The sequence below is a fragment of the Aulostomus chinensis genome, chromosome 2, assembly GCF_037954235.1.
Source record: "Aulostomus chinensis isolate RoL2024-O1b breed Wild chromosome 2, RoL_Achi_v1.0, whole genome shotgun sequence".
Classification (NCBI taxonomy): domain Eukaryota; kingdom Metazoa; phylum Chordata; class Actinopteri; order Syngnathiformes; family Aulostomidae; genus Aulostomus; species Aulostomus chinensis.
Genome location: NC_141321.1, coordinates 2261048 through 2278486, shown reverse-complemented (window position 1 = coordinate 2278486; position 17439 = coordinate 2261048). Strand labels below are relative to the sequence as shown.

The 17439-nt window shown below is 47.0% G+C and overlaps 1 pseudogene; it reads right to left on the bottom strand.

Annotated features, from left to right (window-relative positions):
• Nucleotides 1-11711: 11711 nt before the first annotated feature.
• LOC147268781 (axonemal dynein light intermediate polypeptide 1 pseudogene) lies at nucleotides 11712-16333 on the bottom strand (annotated as a pseudogene).
• Nucleotides 16334-17439: the final 1106 nt, after the last annotated feature.

Sequence of the window (17439 nt, the reverse complement as noted above, 5' to 3'; positions counted from 1 at the left end):
CACCTCTGCCAGGTCTGGAGCATCAACAGCATTGTGGAGGAGTCCCATTGTCCACCGTTGTTGTGGGGACATATTTTGCTCTGTTCTGAGAGGGTGATGATCCCAACCCCCCTGAAGACATGGAGATCTCTCTGCAGACGTGGAAGACATACATGCTGGGCACAGAACAGGTGGATGCTGTCAGAAGGATCTAGTAGACCTTCATCCCCAAGGCTATGAAGAACCTGGTGGTACAGGTTTGAAACTGCCATCCCAACGTCTCTATTCTGTTAAAAACCCATCAAAATCCCCTCAAGTTTGTCCAGTATATTTGGACCTTGTGACTCTGTGGAAGGAACATCTGACATGATTAATTCTATTGAATGTTATTTTAAAAATGTATCCCTGTGATTCTGCACACTCTTTCCTGACAGGAAACTTCCCCGTCCACAGCCTCTTCTAGTAAACCTGCATCGCACTCTTCCCTCATTTTCCACTCCTTGGTCACCTCTCACTCTAAAATGATGGATCACACACAAGAACCACTTCAGAAGGTCACCCCCGGCCCTCCCAGTCAACGTACACCATGGGCACAATGAAGAGTGATAAACAACAACTACAGGAGCCTCAATGATCTGTTTTCTTATGACATCTGAAACGGTATTGGCGGTCGAGGTGGCAGCAGATGCACTGTCCATGGGCAACCTGCTTTTATTGTTGACCCACTCTTGGTGCCACTGCAGCCCAGGTTGCTGTGTCGGTGCAGAGACAGCGGCACACAGGTGGATGACCTCTTACAGGAGAGGAGACACCAGCTCGATGTCAGAGTTGGTGACCACCGTCGTGACTGAATCCATGCTTGGTCCAGAAAACCGTTGGATTTGCAAATAAAATTTTAAGATTGTTAGAAATTCATTTGACCTGCAATTTTTTTAAAAAAGTGATCAGATAAAATAGCTCAGTGTCTGGGGAAGCAAACCCTTTCAAATAGCAAACTGTCTCAGATTTATGTGGGACCCAAAAGCAGCCAAGGGGAGGACAACAAAAGTCTTTAATTCAAAATGGTGAAGTACAACACAACACTGGGAGTTCAAAGGAAGGAGAAAACAAAGTATCAACAAAAAGGGTCAACAGGCTGAAGTCCTGGACGAGTTCAAAGGACAAACCAAACAAAGTTCTACACAGGACTGAAAACTAAGGCCTTAGGGGAGACGTGGAGAACGACCATGACGCCGACTAAGACAATGAAGCCAGCAGAGACAACAGGAAACACAGAGGTGAAATACATGAAGTAAGGACACAGGTGGTGCAATCATACAGGTGAGACAATGAGGCGGTCACAGCAGGGAGCACACAGGAAGACAAGACCTGAACTTCAGATTAAAACAGGAACTAAAGGCAGACCAAGACAAAAAGGGAACGCACAGGAAGACAGGACACAAACCACAAAATAAAACAGGAAATCAAGACACGGACCGAGACACAAACAAAACATGGTGGACTCCTGCAAAGGTTTTGAATTTGCAAACTATGTGCAAACAAACCTTTGAGATCATCACATTCCAATTTTATATGCGATAAAAACATGATTGCAGTGAGGAAAGTCTTGCCCTTCAAAGAGATTTTTCTCTTGATTTCATAACAAAGACACAAAGGACCTCATAGTTCTGTGATACAGTTGCAGAAACATGGCGCAACACAGGAGAGCCTCAACCACAGGCCAGGACTCAGCAGTCCACCTCCACCTCAAGGAGAAGGGGCACTCCTTTGAAGACCACAAGGTGTGTGTTCTAGCCAGGGAGGACAGATGGTTTGAAAGAGGGGTGAAAGAAGCCGTTCGTGTCAAACTAGAACGTCCATCTTTGAACAGCGGAGGGGGCCTCCGACTCACATCAAGAAGATCAAGGACCAGCTAGCAGAACAAGTGTACGCCATGAGAACGACCCCATCCATGGAGGTCAGGGGCTTCGAGAAGATGGGTCACCTGAGTGCAGGTCTCCTCAGACCTGCTGGCATCCAGGGGTCAGTGGAAACAGACTGAAACACCTTTCCAAAGAGAATCTTCTATTGCTGTTCCTTCTTGCTGCTCTGCTGCTGCTGGCTGCTGTCATATGGATTGTTGCACTTGGTTGGGCTGCTGGGTCCTCGTCCTCATCGTGTCCTTCCACGTTCTCAGAGTTGAAAAGTGACAGTGGTTTGGTGGACAGAATTCTGGAAGTCCCACATATGGAGACCGTTAGTTCTTCTAATGCTGAGGAGCATGAAGCTCTACTCCTGACTCAACCTTGCCTGAAACAAGTGAGTGACAGGCCTGTGGTTTGGATCCTCATGGTTCTGGACACCAACAACATCTCTGCTCCACCAAGCCTCAGTCATGAGACGCAGCCTGAAGGCTCCACCAGTCAAACCAGTAAACCAGTAAAAGAAGAGTTCCAGCCAAAGTCATCTGCTCCTCCCTCACTGGCTCTTCAGCCAACTGCTGAACTTTTCTCTGCACTTCCAAGATCATATATTCAGGAGCCTGAATAATCAGTAGGGGTGAGCGAGTCCAACACTGCCTGTATCTGTACAACCACCAGAATGACCTGTATCCATACCTGCACCTGGAGGGGGCGGGGCTTCACCTGGAAATGGGTGGGAGTTAAACCAGATGTGGGTGCAGCTTAACATGGAGGAATGTGTTATTTGTTGAATTGCTTTCAAGAAATGAAGTCACTGATCAGAAGTTGCTGCATTTATTGTTTCTTTGAAAATTGTTTCAAAACCCTCAGGTTCAGCTTCAGATGTTTTGATCAGAAGACTAAATTAACTTTTTCCATAACAGTGTCAGATTGAGCTTCTAGTGCCACTGACTTGATGCTGGCTGACTGGAACGTAGAGCAGCTGACTGCTGGTTGGAGTCACTGGCACACAAGTTACACTCTGAATCACTCGTTGTCCTGAGTAGAGAAGAGTTCCAGATCAAATGAAAAGACAAGAAGAGAGAGAGAGAGAGAGAGAGTGTGTGTGTGTGTGTGTGTGTGTGTGTGTGCAGGTGACGTCAACAGACAGACATCTGCATAGGACAGACATTAAGGGGGAGTAGAATTTCTTCTTAAAGACCTTTTAATGATAGAGACTGGATCTGAAGAATTGAAGTTGAATGTATTTTCTTGTAAAGAGGGAGTGTTTTACAATGCAACACACACGTGAAGTTCTCAAAGAAAAGGCTGACTTTGGAGCGCTAACAGTTGAGTTTATGTCCCTCACACCTGGGCGTTTCTGCCTCCTCCTGTTTCCTCACACACTCCACAGACATCATCACACATCTTTCCAGTCCTCCCAGTAACGGCCAGCTTCAGGTCTTTGAATCAAGGTGACATCTTCCAGACCGTCTCTAGACCCTTTATTCCCTTATGACCCCGCTAACTGATGCAATGCTGGCCTCCCACCATGAATCTTATCTGTTCTTACTGTCTATGCAAACTGCAGGACGAACCAGAACCTTCATCATGGCTGTGAAGAAGCACACACTCAGTCTGATTCTGAGACATCTCATCACAATAGAATCCTAATTCTTCTAAGAGTGGTATTTCTTTGAGGCCCGATGACGGTTGGGTTTAGTTGATTCCTGTTTGAATGACCTGACAGTGGGACTGGTGATCTGGGGACGCTGCAGTTCTTGCTGTGACTTTGAAGGAAGCACCTGGTCTACGTTTCTATCGATCTGCAGCCTGACGGTGATCCGATGGAGAAGAAAATAAAGCCCAGCTTCATTCAGCCGTGTCCAAGCACCGGATCAGCTGACCTGCAGCTGTCTGCTGATTTGTTCCTTTCCCAACAGAAGCAGGTTGATGGAGGAAGAAATCCTAAACAGTGAACAAACAGCAATGACAGAAGTGAATCCTGGACATAGAGAAGTTGCGTCTGCGCTTGGCAACGAGGAAACGCGTCTTTCCTCTGCGTGATGACAGTCTGATTGAAATCTGCAGTCGCCTGTCATGTGGAGAAGTTATTTCTGCGTTTGTGTCTCCTCATCACTACGTGAATGAGTTCAGAATCTAATCTTGGGGTTTGTCTTTGTATACTTGGTTTCTTCTGATGTTTACGGGCTCTTATGATGTGTTTGGTCGTCTCCACTTTGTCTTTGCAGGTTTTCAACCATCCCATCATCTGCCATGGTCACTGCCGACCTTCAACCTTTACAAGCATTAGCGTCATGTCATCTGCATTAATCGGGATCGATGGCTTCCTCCAGTGACAGAGTGTTGGGTTGGTGTACAATCGTCTCCCTCTGTCAGAACCTTTGGTTGCAGTTCCAGCTGGCATCCACAAGGTGGAGGCAGGGGACCATTTTATGACTGTCCTGACTTCACGCCAACCCTGAGCAGCTCTCCTTCACTGCCACTGTTGTACTGTATATTGTATTAGTTCAGATCAGATCCAAAAGATAAAATATGTCCAGTTTGGAGGACGGCACCAGAATACAAAGGGGTTTACACAGATTTACAGGATTTTGATCAGAAACAACCACAAGTTTACATTTTTGTTTTCCCCGTTGTTTTCCTCTGTTCTCTCCCTCCCCTCATGTGTGTTCCACATTGAGACAGACACCATCAGCGCGTTAGAAGTGGAAGGCACTTGACCTGATACCCCCTTCACCCCTGGAACACATTATGTAACTGGTGCAGCTTTCTGATGATCATTTTGAGCCTCCTTGTTGTTGAGTAATCCTGCATTTATTCTCAGGATTACAACAAACAGGAAGAGCTCCTGTCAGGCTTTGCCACATTTTAATGAAGTGTTTACTGTTCGCTGCAGCTTGCACATCAGATTAGAATGGACCACACTCACTAACTCAGGGCCGGGGCCATGTGGAGTCACACGGAGGAGCAATTCTGGTCCAATAAATCCAACCTGACACAAAACCTGACTGGTTTAGTAGCCATGCTACTACACATGGCTCAGACTTGTTGCTAAAGAAACGTCGTAAACCTTCTCTTACCAGTTCCTGTCCTTCACTTGTGTCTCTGTGTCTGTTTGTGTGTGTGTGTGTGTGTGTGTGTGTGTGTGTGTGTGTGTGTGTGTGAGTGACTTTGACAACACATACTGATAAACAAAAAAACAACAACCCAGTAATGGGTTTTTATGAAGATGATGGGGGGCCCGTAGTGCACCGGTCCTCCCATCTGAGTCCATCTGAGTGCGGCCGCCACTGAGTGAATGATGTCAAATTTGAATCAAAGTGAATCCGCTCAGGCTTGATATTGGTCAGAAAATCAGCTTCAGTTTGAGAAGGTTTAGGATTTGTTTGTCTGATAATATTTGATGCTGCATTGAAAACCCTTCATAATCATTAAAAGGCCTAAATTAAACCAATGAACCTCAGCAGCTGCTACCTACAGGAGCAGAAGCTCTCAGTCTGTTGTCATTTCAACTCCATCTATAAACCAAGCAGACGCAGGACAGAAACAAAACCTGGAATCTTCAAAACCTCCACTTTGAATGCCTCCAATGAAGGAACTCCAGCAACTTAAAACTTGGAAGTTTGTAAAAGTGCTTTTCTCAGCTGAAAATCTTGGCTTCCGGTGTCCTTCGTGTTGCGTTCATGTGCAGTAAAAAGATCCCTCCATTTTCTATGCTGCTTATCCGTTTGAGGGGAAGAAAAAGATTTCCTGGGTGAATCAATAAAGATGAGATCCATCTTTTCATCATCAGAGGTCCTCCAGGTTGGGTTCTTCATTGATGGCTGCTGATTTGATGTTGCTCCAAGTTTTGATTGCTGCAGTTCTCTGGTCTGTTTTCTGCTGCATGTTGGATTAAAGAAAAGCTCAGCTTTACTGACTGGATGTTGTCATCAATAAATCTGAAACTCACAAAAATGTTGAACAGTTTAGAGGAAAGAGAAAGGAGCCGTGGAAGAAACAATAGATTTCATCTGGTGTTGTGCAGGTAGAAAGGAATCCATTTTCTGAGAGGATTTTTGGTTCTGAACAAAGATGCTCCTCTTGATGTGCTGTGTTTCTGAAGAAGGGTTTGATGAGCTGTTGAGCCTGGTTTGTCATGTCTGCATCAAAGTGAGTGGAAAAACTAGGATTGAGTTTGGAAATTCCTACTTGAAGGAAAAGATGGGCTTTGAAGCAGCAAATGAGTTCTTGGTCAGACGTTCCAGGACATGTTGCTGTCAGCAAGTGGAGAAACTGGGGTTTGGTTCCTCTCAGAATCACATGATCAGAACAGGAAGTGGATCAACTTGACTTGGACTCTGGGTCGGTCCACAGGACCAAAGACATCTCTGGTTGATGTTGTTCTTTAGATGTGTTGATTCTCTACCAAGTCAATAAAAACAGGATCTCCGTTCTCCACCAATCAAGACTTTTCTTTCTTAGGATTTCCAGTCTTGAACCACTGATCATTACTCACATTGTCTGGTGCAGGCAAGACTGATGTTCCCAGTTTAACTGACATTTGATCACATTATTATTACTATTATTATTATTAATAATAATAATAATAGTAATAATATTGTTATTATTATTATTGTTATTATTAATAATATTGCTATTATTATTATTGATATTGTTGTTGTTATTATTATTGCTATTACTATTATTATTACTACTATTATTATTAATAATAATAATAGTAATAATATTGTTATTATTATGATTACTATTATTGTTATTATTATTACTATTATTATTACTATTATTCTTGTTATTATTATAATTATTATTATTGTTATTATTGTTATTATTATTATTATTATTATTATTATTATTATTATTATTATTAATGTCATCATTAGAATTCCTGTTGTATTTGTCTAAATGTCTCCATAGTCGTTCATGGATTATTACCATTATTATTATTCTTCCTCCCACTCCTTGTCTATTTTCCACTCCTCCCACTCATCCACTTCATCTCCCTCCTACCATTCTTTCATCCCCACCTCCCATTCATTATCCTTTCTCCATCACCTGTTCTCCCTCGTCCTACCCCTCCACCTCCTCCTACTCTTCATCTATTTTTTTCCTCCTCCCATTCTTCCACCACCTACCCACTTATCCTCCTTGTTCTCCTCCCAATCTTCCTCCTCATCCCATTCCCCCTGCTTCCTTTCTTCCACCTCCTCCCATCTTTCCCTTTCCTGACTCTTCTGCTCCTCTCATCTCCTCCTCTTCCCTCTCTCTCTTCTTCCCACCCTCCTGCTCAATACCTGTCCACTGCTCTCCTTCCACTTCCCCCTCCTCCCACTCTTCATTCTGTTTCTCCTCCTCCCCATTCTTCTGTCCTCATCCTCTCCCTCCTGCCCTTCTTCCACCCCCTCCTCCAGTTTATCATCCTTCTTTCTCCTCCACCCATTCTTCCTCATTATGTCCCTCCAACTCCTTACACTCTTCATCTATTTTATCCTCCTCCCATTCTTCCACCTCCTCCAATTGTCCTCCACTTTTTTCTCCTCCTAATCTTCCTCCCCATCCCACTTCCCCTGCTTCCTATTTCCTCCTCCTCCTCTGACCTCCTTCTCTACCTCTTCTGCTCCACTAATATTCTCCTCTGTCCTCCCCACTACTCAACTCATCCTCTTTTCTCCCCTTCCTCCTCCTTCTCCCTTTCCTCTGACTCTTCCTCCTCCTGCTCAACTCAGCCCCCCTTTTCCCCTCCCTCTTCATCACTTTCAGCTCCTCTCCTTCTCTCGTCTCCTCACTACGCCCCATCCTCCTTTTCCCCTTCTTCCTCCAGCTCCTAATCCTCCCATTCTTCCTCCTCCTCCTGTTCATCATCTCCTTTCTCCTCCTCCTCCCATTCTTCCTTCTCATCCACCTCTTCCCACTCCCCCTCTTCCAGCTTCTCCTTCTCTCTCCTCCTGCAGCTTCTCCCTTTCCTCTCTCTATTTCTGTTCTCTAGGTTTCGTTTCCTGCAGTCCAACAGCATTTCAATCAAACATGTTGCTCTCCCCAAACTCCAACCTCCAACTCTGATTCTAAGATGATCCTCACTGACCAACATTTCTTCCACCTCCATCATAATAGAACACACTACCACTCAGATGCTGTTGCGACTGCAGGTTTTGCTTTCCCTTCCATGTGGTGTCAAAAAGCAAAAACAGACACTGGTCATGGTGCTCCTGGTTTACTGGGATGGGGTTCGATTCCCTACAGTGTCCTGCTGACTGTTTGGCATTGACATGAAAGAGCACAGTTCTCCTTCATCATTGTACCAACTGTTACTGACTCCAGTGTTGGCTCACGTTTCTACTCTTAGAAAAATCTACACATCTGATCAGGTTCCAACTTGATCAGTGAGAACTAACAATTTCTACATATTAACCAGTCGTTCCAGTGATGAAACTCTCAAGGTGCCACATCCACAAGCAGCCATCCTGGTGAATCCCATTCTATGATGCTACGTGTGATGGTGAGAAAGACCTGATGAAATATTCAGCAGACTTTATCAGGAGGGTTGGACTCCATCGTCTCAAAGTTCAAGGAAATGATGGAATAATTGGGGCTCACAACAAGCACCAGGTAATAAATGTTGTTGTCATGTAGGACAACATCAGCAGCTGTGACAGCAAAGATGGGAAGCTGATGGGATGTGACATCAGCTGGGCTCATATTATGATGAGCAGCTGGAAATTCCTCATCTAATCAGTTGTCTTCCCTGTTCAAATCCAATCCATTTGATTGAAGCAGCACGACTGAAACAAACACAAGGGTTCCAAAGTGCAGTACAGCCAGATAAAAATACATGAAGTAACACAACGGAAGCACAATAAAACAATGAAGTCAGTAGGATGAAACAGAATGAAAGAAGATCAAACAAAAAGTCAAATCGATGAGATAAAAATAAAGAGAGAGAAAACACTGTACAATCAAATAAAAGCAAATAGAATCCATAAACTAAAAGGTAGTCAACCTCCTCCTGAGTGTTAAAAGCCAAGGAGAAGAGGTGGGTCTTTAGATGGGATTGAAGAACAGACAGAGAACAGGCCTGTCTGATATGCTGAGTCAGCTTATTCCAGAGTTTGGGCAAGGCAAGGCAAGGCAAGGCAATTTTATTTGTATAGCCCGTTTTCACAAACAGTTTGTCTCAAAGGGCTACACATGGCATCATAACAACATCCTCTGCCCTTAGACCCTCACATCGACTGAGGAAAAACTCCATAGAAAACCCTTTTAACAGGGAAAAATCTGAGAAACCTCAGGGTGAGCAACAGAGGAGGGATCCCTCACCCAGGACGGACAGACGTGCAGTAGATGTTGCTACATACAAGAAAACAGTTTACAATACAAAATGTGGGAAACACGGAAATGTTAATAACAGCTGAAGAAGGAAGCTTCTGGTAGGGGAGGCAGGGAGAGCAAGCCAGCTTGATGGGGGACTGGATGGCAGACTTGTTCATGGAAGGGGAGCGCAGGCCGGTGTAACAGTAGGGAATAAGGGGGGGGGGGGGGCGATGCAGGCGGCGGTTGGGGCTCTGGTGGATCTGTGGAAACACAGAGAGACTGCGAGACACCAAGGCCAAACTACAAAGTGCAACAAGTAATGGTAATGACAGTTCCAAAAATGTGCAGGGAGGAGAGGAGGAGAGAGGGGGAGAGGAGAGGAGAGGAGGGAAGGGCTCCATGTAACCTGATGTGTCCCCCAGCAGTCTAAGCCTATAGCAGCATAGCTATCAATGGTTCAGAGCTACCTGAACCAGTCCTAACTGAAGGCTCTGTCATAGAGGAAGGTCTTAAGCCTGGACTTAAACGTAGTTAAAGTGTCTGCCTCTCTGACCCATGGAGAGATGCTGGTTCCACAGTAAAGGAGCCCGGTAACTAAAAGCTCTACCTCCCAGTCTGTTTGTATTGATACTGGGAGTCACTAAAAGACCTGCATTCTGGGAGCGGAGTGCTCTGGTCGGACAGTAGGGACTAATGAGCTCTTTCAAATAGGATGGAGCTTTATCATTGAGAGCCTTATAAGTCAGCAGAAGGACTTTGAAGTCGATTCTAGATCCTACAGGAAGCCAGTGGAGAGAAGCTAAAGTGGGAGAGATGTGTTCTCTCTTCTTAACTCCCGTCAAAACCCTCGCTGCAGCGTTCTGGACCAGCTGGAGACTCTTTAGAGAGTATTTAGGACATCCTGACAAGAGAGAGTTGCAGAAGTCCAGCCGAGAAGTGATAAATGCATGCACCAGTTTTTCAGCATCACTCTGGGAAAGGATATTCCTAATCTTAGCGATACTTCGCAGATGGAAGAAGGCGGTCCTAGTCACATGCTTTATGTGGGAGCTGAAGGAAAGGTCCTGGTCAAAAATGACCCCAAGGTTCCTTGCAGTTGTACTCGAAGTTAGGGTGATGCCATCTAGAGTAGAGATCCGATTCAAGAGTGTGTCCCTGTGGTGTTTAGGTCCAAAAATGATTACCTCAGTTTTATCTGAATTGAGCATTAAGAAGTTAGAAGACATCCAGGATTTAATGTCTTTCAGGCAGTCTTGCAGATGAGTAAACTGGCTTGTGTCGTCTGGCTCCATCGACAAGTAAAGTTGTGTGTCATCTGCATAACAGTGGAAGTTGATCGAGTGCTTCCGGATTATGTCACCTAATGGGAGCATGTAAAGAGTGAAGAGAATCGGTCCTAAAACTGAACCCTGTGGTACACCATATGTAACTCTGCTATACTCCGAATGGTCATTATTAACATTAACAAACTGAAACCTGTCAGATAAGTAGGACTTAAACCATTTTAGGGCAGTTCCTTTAATCCCAATGTCATGGTCTAGTCTCTGTAGCAGGATGCTGTGGTCGATGGTGTCAAATGCAGCACTGAGGTCCAAAAGGACAAGCACAGAGACAAGACCTCTGTCTGAAGCTATAAGAAGATCATTCGAGACTCTGACCAGTGCTGTTTCAGTGCTATGGTGTTCCCTGAATCCAGACTGGAAGGCTTCAAAGAGCTCGTTGCTGTGCAGATGTTCATGTAACTGCTCCAGGACAACCTTCTCAAGGATCTTGGAGATGTAGGGGAGGTTGGATATCGGTCTATAGTTGGCTAACACATCTGGGTCAAGAGAAGGTTTTTTAAGTAAAGGGTTGATGACAGCCACCTTAAAGGCCTGTGGCACATAACCTGTGACTAAGGAAAGATTAATTTGATTTAATATAGAAGTGTTGACTAGAGGGAAGGCATCCTTAAGGAGGCTTGTTGGGATGGGATCCAGCAGACAAGTGGCTGACTTGGAGGAACCGACTGCAGAAGTTAATTCTGACAGGTCAATGGGGGCGAAGCTGTCCAAGTATGCACCAAGTCTGGGAGGTGCTTCTATGGGGACTGTAGTCTGTCCTCCATTACTGGCAATCTTCGTTCTAATATTCACAATCTTTTCAGTAAAGAAAGAAAGGAAGTCGTTACTGCTGAGAGTTTGGGGCTGCAACAGCAAAGGCACGATCCCCTCTGAGCTTCCGTTCTCTCCAAATGCTGCCTAGAGAGAACCGGTTTTATTTTAGCTGCCTCCAGTGGTAGAAACTGGATTTAATGACAGAAGCGATCTGGCTGCCAAGTTGAGGTCAGGGTCCATCTTTACCCCCAGGTTTGTGATGGACGCTTTCATGTCCTGGTGTTTCTGATGTGAGTGAATGGACATTTGCCCTGAAAGCCTGAGCTGAGTCCTTTAACTGGACACTCCAATGGATTCTAGACATCATTTACATGTGAATGGTGCCACATACATGAGATTATTAAACTGGGACTGACATACATGGGTGGATATTGTGGATACACACACACACACACACACACATCTATACACACTAAGGTACTCATAAAATGAGCCTATTTTTTGCAGGCAGTCTTGGCAAAGGCAGCACGTCTGCAGCGAGGGGTCAGGATCTCACACTTGGTTTGCTCCTTCTTCTTCTTTCCAAGAAGACGTATTGGTTTGTAGCCAACAGCATGGAGTTTCTGGAGCTGCAATGACACAGTTTTGTATAGTCAGTTGAAAAGAAATGTACTAATGACAACAAAACGAACTAAACACTGATTGTTGGCAAAAATGTGACATTCCTGTGGACAGCATCCATGCTAGCAGCCTGTAGGAGGATGGAACTTCATGGTGAGTTTCCCTTTTGTAGAAAAATGAACGGATGTGCAAACAGGAACAGTTGATGAAGAGGAAGCAGAGAAGAAAACCTTCAGGCAAACAGCAACAGTCAGGCTACAACATGAATCCCATTTGTGACGCTGGTTTTTCTTTTAGAGAAGCAAAAACTGGAGCGTCAACAATGACGATTTCTAAATGATCAAAACAGAGAGAAACCTTTGTGATTCAGTGACTGCATGGGTGAATGCTGCCACCGCATTGATGCTTGGCAGTGAATACGTTTTCAGCTCTGCAGTGTGAATGCAGTCCATTTGTTCTCTGAACTCTCCACTGCTGTGTTAGGCTGGTATTTTGTTCTGAACACAGAAACACTTGAGGCTCACAGGATTTTCCATGTGGACCACAGAACTGATGTCCAACATTATCTGAGCAGTTTAATGTCATTTTAAACCACCACCCATGAGGGTGGCTTCATCCTTGATGGATGCCACGTGGTGGTTCTTCTTGCAGCCAAAGGTTTAAAACCTCAATGCAACTCCATGAACCAGGATCTCCTCATCTTCTGAACGACTACAAAGGTCCCGTTTTTTTCTCCATCAGTACAGGAGGTTCCAGGGTGCCTGGTGAGACGTTCTGCCTCATCTTCTTGCACATCGCTGCGCTCGGCGGGAATCACTATTAGCTTACAGAGTTGACTTGAACTACCTGGACAAAGGTGAGAAGCTATTTTTCCCTCTCAAGTTAGAAGATCGGCTGCACGGTGGTGCAGTGGTCAGCACTGTGGCCTCACAGCAAGAAGGCTCTGAGTTTGAGTCCCGGATTGGGCACAGGATCTTTCTGTGTGAGTCTCCATGTTCTCCCTGTTTCTGTGTGGGTTCTCTCTGGTACTCCAGCTTCCTCCCACAGTCCAAAGACATCAAAAGGGGACGAGGCTGATTGATTCTCTAAATTAACCGTAGGTGTGAATGGTTGTCTGTCTCTATGTGTTGGCCCTGCCATGGACTGGTGACCTGTCCAGGGTGAACCCTCCCTCTCACCCGTTGCCGCTGGGATAGGCTCCACCCCCCGCGACCCTTAACAAGAATGAGCGGAAGACAATGGATGGAAGTGAGAAGGTTGTTTTTGTAGCTGTGCGTTTAATAATGAAACCGTTGTTAATCATTGCTTTAAGGTGTAAACCATGTGAATTATGTCAAGGTGAGGCATCAGATCACCAAACACCCAGCAGAAACACATCTTAGCTGGAGAGGAGTTAGCGCCTAAGAGACGAATCTGCTTCTGACAGCAGGAGAAACACTTTCAAAATAAGAGAAGAAGAAAGAAACCGTACGAACGGCATTGGCAAATAACGTAGTGGTGCCTCCCTTCAAAAACAAACACCAGAAAAAGATGGTGTTAACCTTGCTGTATCTAGGAAAAAGAAATGAGGACATTCTTGCTATATAGTACAGAGAAAAAGCAGGAAGCAGATATTAAAAACAAGCATTTAAAGAGTTTTCTAATCACAAAATGCCTGAATCCTGTGGCAAAAAGAATAAAAGCATTCAATGGTGAATGTGGGACGACGTGATGCAGCATAGAGTCAGGATTCTTCAACGTACAGGCACCAGAGCCCTTGGCAGGGAAGAGTCAAGGTTGCAGGTGTCAGAGCAATCCAGGTAAACAACAAAAGACATTTCAGTGATTGGCAGACGGTCTTTTAATTGGATTGAAACAAACATGAAAAATCTACCCCTCCTTAGTGCAGAATTATTTATTGATTTATTTATTTTTTTAAACCTGTCCTGTTCAGCAGCTGGGGCAAGCAGCATCAATGTTCCTGGTGCCTTGTTGTACTGAAGCAGTTTTATCCTGCATAGGAGGAATCTGATAAACTCCTCCTATTGCCATTTGTGTTTAACTTTATTAGGAATGGTACTGGTTCATTGATGAAGCGACCGGACTGAGGCTCAGGAGTGGATAGGAAGAGAGAACAAGGACAGGATAGGGAAGACAAGGGGGAGGGGGGAGACAAAGCAGCATGCTCACAGCATGAGCAGAGCCCAGGGGCACAGGGCCCCTCTGGCCCGAGATCCGACCAGAGCCCCCCAAGAGGTCCGCCAGCGGCAAGGCTGACACCCACCCACACCCCACACCCAGGCGGGGCAGCCACAGCCCACCACAACGACCCGGCCCACCGCCCCCGAACAGAGCTACCCCCCCCCCCAACCCACGATCCCCATCCCCTCTACTCATCCCCTGCTCTCCCCCTCCCCCCAGAGCAGGCGGGCTTCAGGCTATAGGGCACCACCAGCCACCCAGCCGGGACCCTCCACTCCCCCGAGAGGCCCAGCCCACCCGCCGGGGTGAGTCGAAGGGACGCACGCCCAGGACCGCCACCCCCGGACAAAACAATCATACTCTCATCTTCCTCCATACAGGGGGTGAGTAGTCCATAGATGCTGATACGGTCCAGGGCACCTCAGACTTAGTGAAACTGCCAGCGAGCGATCCACTGCACAACAGCAGGGCCCGTGACCAACCCCAGCCCAACCACCACGCCGGGAAGAGGACCAACACCCCCCCCCCCCAAAAGAGCCCCGGCCTGGCCCCCAGGCCTGCAATGGTGCAGTTAGCAAAGGAGGCAGCACTGGACCCACTCCCTGTCCCAGCTGCCCCCCCCCCCCCCATCCCAACATGTGTGCAGGGTGCGTGTCGTGCATGGGAATGTAGATGTGATGATGTGGATGACTAGAATGTAGTTAAAATTGGCGGAGGCACCCAGGGCATGGGAGCCCCGCCGGTTGCAGACAGCAGTCTCCCAGTACATCCTCATGCACTCCCCCAAAGCCTAAATGTCTACGATGTGATTAAAATGAGGGGGTCCAGCCCCTCAAGGCCTAGTGACACATAAGATGTGATGTGATGGGACAGAGAGGCAATGAGAGGGGCTGAGGAATGGGCCAGACATGCAGGGGGCCAACTTCCAGACTGGCCCCGCTGACCACCCCGTCACCATTGCAACCAGCCGACAGGGAGTCTAGCCTCTCTGATCCAGGTGTCAGATTGGAGCACCAAGGGGCACTGTCTGGAGATCCGGGCAGAGGGCCCACCACCGTGCTGTGCGAGGGCAGGGAGGGCTCAGGCCCCCAGTGCACAGCGGAACCCCCAGCCAGCAGCCCGTGGTCAGGGCCCCAGTTCGATCAGTATCAAGGAGGTCAGCCCCCATCCCTCAGACGTCCCCCAGCATCCTCCCTTTGTCCGGAGTGGCGACAGTCCAGGACACTGTGCCAGGGCCCAGCCCGCCCGAGGATGGGCCGAGGTTAGCAAACCCCACCCATATGTGGGTGCGACCCCCTGGGGGAGCAGCAGGGCCCCAGGAACATACTTAAAGGAACACACCGACTTCTTGGGAAATCCCCTTGTTGTGTATCAGGTTGACAGCTGGACCAGCAGGTAGAGACCCTCACCAGGTGTCTGATTCTGACGTTACAGCGTCTCCAGCGCCTCCTTATTTCATGTGAATTTCAACATCAAATATGGAGCACAGCTCTGGTTCTTGGGAGCTCTTTGACGCTCTGTGACATCATCGATTTGTCAGAGTGACTTCTTTGGAAGAATGATCTTGAACAGTTGGGCCTTGATCTGCTCATTGGACTCCTTCAGGAGCTGAATCTCCTTTGCACGCCTCTCTGCTTCTCCCAGACGTCTTTCATTTTCCCTCTTCTCATTTTCAGAGGACTGAGCTCTGAGTGTCTTTAGTTGCTCTGTCAGGTCCTGTTTCTCCTTCCGGAGCTCAGAGATTCTTTTCTCCAGGTCAGTGTTTTCTTGGTGAGCCTGCAGTTGTCTCCTGACTCCAAAGCTCACCAAGCTCTTGTGCAGCTTCTGGTAGGAGTCCACGGTTTTCTTGTTCTCCTCTCTGACCCGTGCCAGCAAGAGACCCCTCTCAACACAGCTGATGGTCACCTGCCTGATCAGCTCATCAAACAGCTGGCTGTACAGCTCCCTGCGGACAGGGCAGATGCCTGTTTGAGAGGCCTCCCCTTCCTTCAGCTTCCTGTCCAGTCGTTCCTGGAGGTTCACCACCTCTGCCTCCGTGCTGGGGTCAGCGGACACTTGCTGCACCAGCAGCTGCCCTCCGTCCATCCATTCCTTGGGAGGAAAGATGAAGTTGAGGTTCTCTTCGGTCGAGTCCACAGACACCTGGGAAGATCTGCTTCCTGATTTCCTATCAATCTTAAATTTACGATCATATTTCAGGAGAGAATCGGAAGGTGAAGCCATTGTCCTCTGCAGAGTAAACACGGTGGGAGATGGGTGGAGTCTAAAGAGGACCTGAAGTCTTTTACATGCTGAGTGTTCACTGATGTCAGTGACACAGAACACTGTCATTGATCTCAGCGGGTCCCCTCAGACCCTGGACCGGGCGTGTCCCCTCAGACCATGGACCAGGTGGTGCCACCTCACCTCAGCTCTGTGGCCATGGAGGGTCTGAAGCTGAAGGTCAGACATCAGACGACTCCCAGCTGGGCTTTGTCAGTGCAGCAGTGATCAGCAGCAGCCAGTGAGATGCTCTCTGCATGTCTGCTGTCATTTGTCAGCTGTCTCACCAAAGCTTTAATCAGGGGTTCACTTCTGCTCAGTGGAGTTTGATGAGGGACAAATGTTCCTCCTCAACAAAACCTCAGTTCTTTCTCTCCTTCAGCATCGTTTCAAAAAGGCTCTTGTTCTTCCTAAAACTGTGCTGGGCTCTGAGTGGTCCTACATTTGCTCTCTCAGGCACCTCTGAGTTCTGAGGGTTCTACTGTTCCCATCATAGTGGATGATGTCATGGTTTCAGAGCATCTCCTTCATGCTGGCTTGGAGCTGGACAGACAGGAGAAAAAATACATTCGTCCATGTTCAGTTCTTTCTTCTCCTGATCGACTTGTTTTGGGTTTTTTTTGCTCATTTTGAGAGTGACATGACTCCAGTGTCACCTGGCTGCTGACATTGTCATGTGATCACAAAAGCACAGGAACAGCTGAAGCCACCAAGTGACACCATGAGCACGCCACGACCATCTGTTGTGTCTATATCACTGGTGCGCGCGCACACACACACACACACACACACACACACACACACACACACACACACACACACACACACAATGACCCTTGTATCTTTATGAGGACCTGCATTGATGTGCCTCCCCTCGTCTCTCACTCTCACCACCACGACTGCTTACCTGACCCCGACCACAACTGAATTCTAACTCTGACCCAAAACCAAGTTTTCAAACTGCCTTCTTAAGGTGGAGGACCACCCTCACACTGTTGCTTCAATTCAACATCCACCCTGTCCACTAGGACATCAGCTGGTGAGTTGACTCACTTCAGCAGTTCCAGATTAACCCTTTCACGCATGAA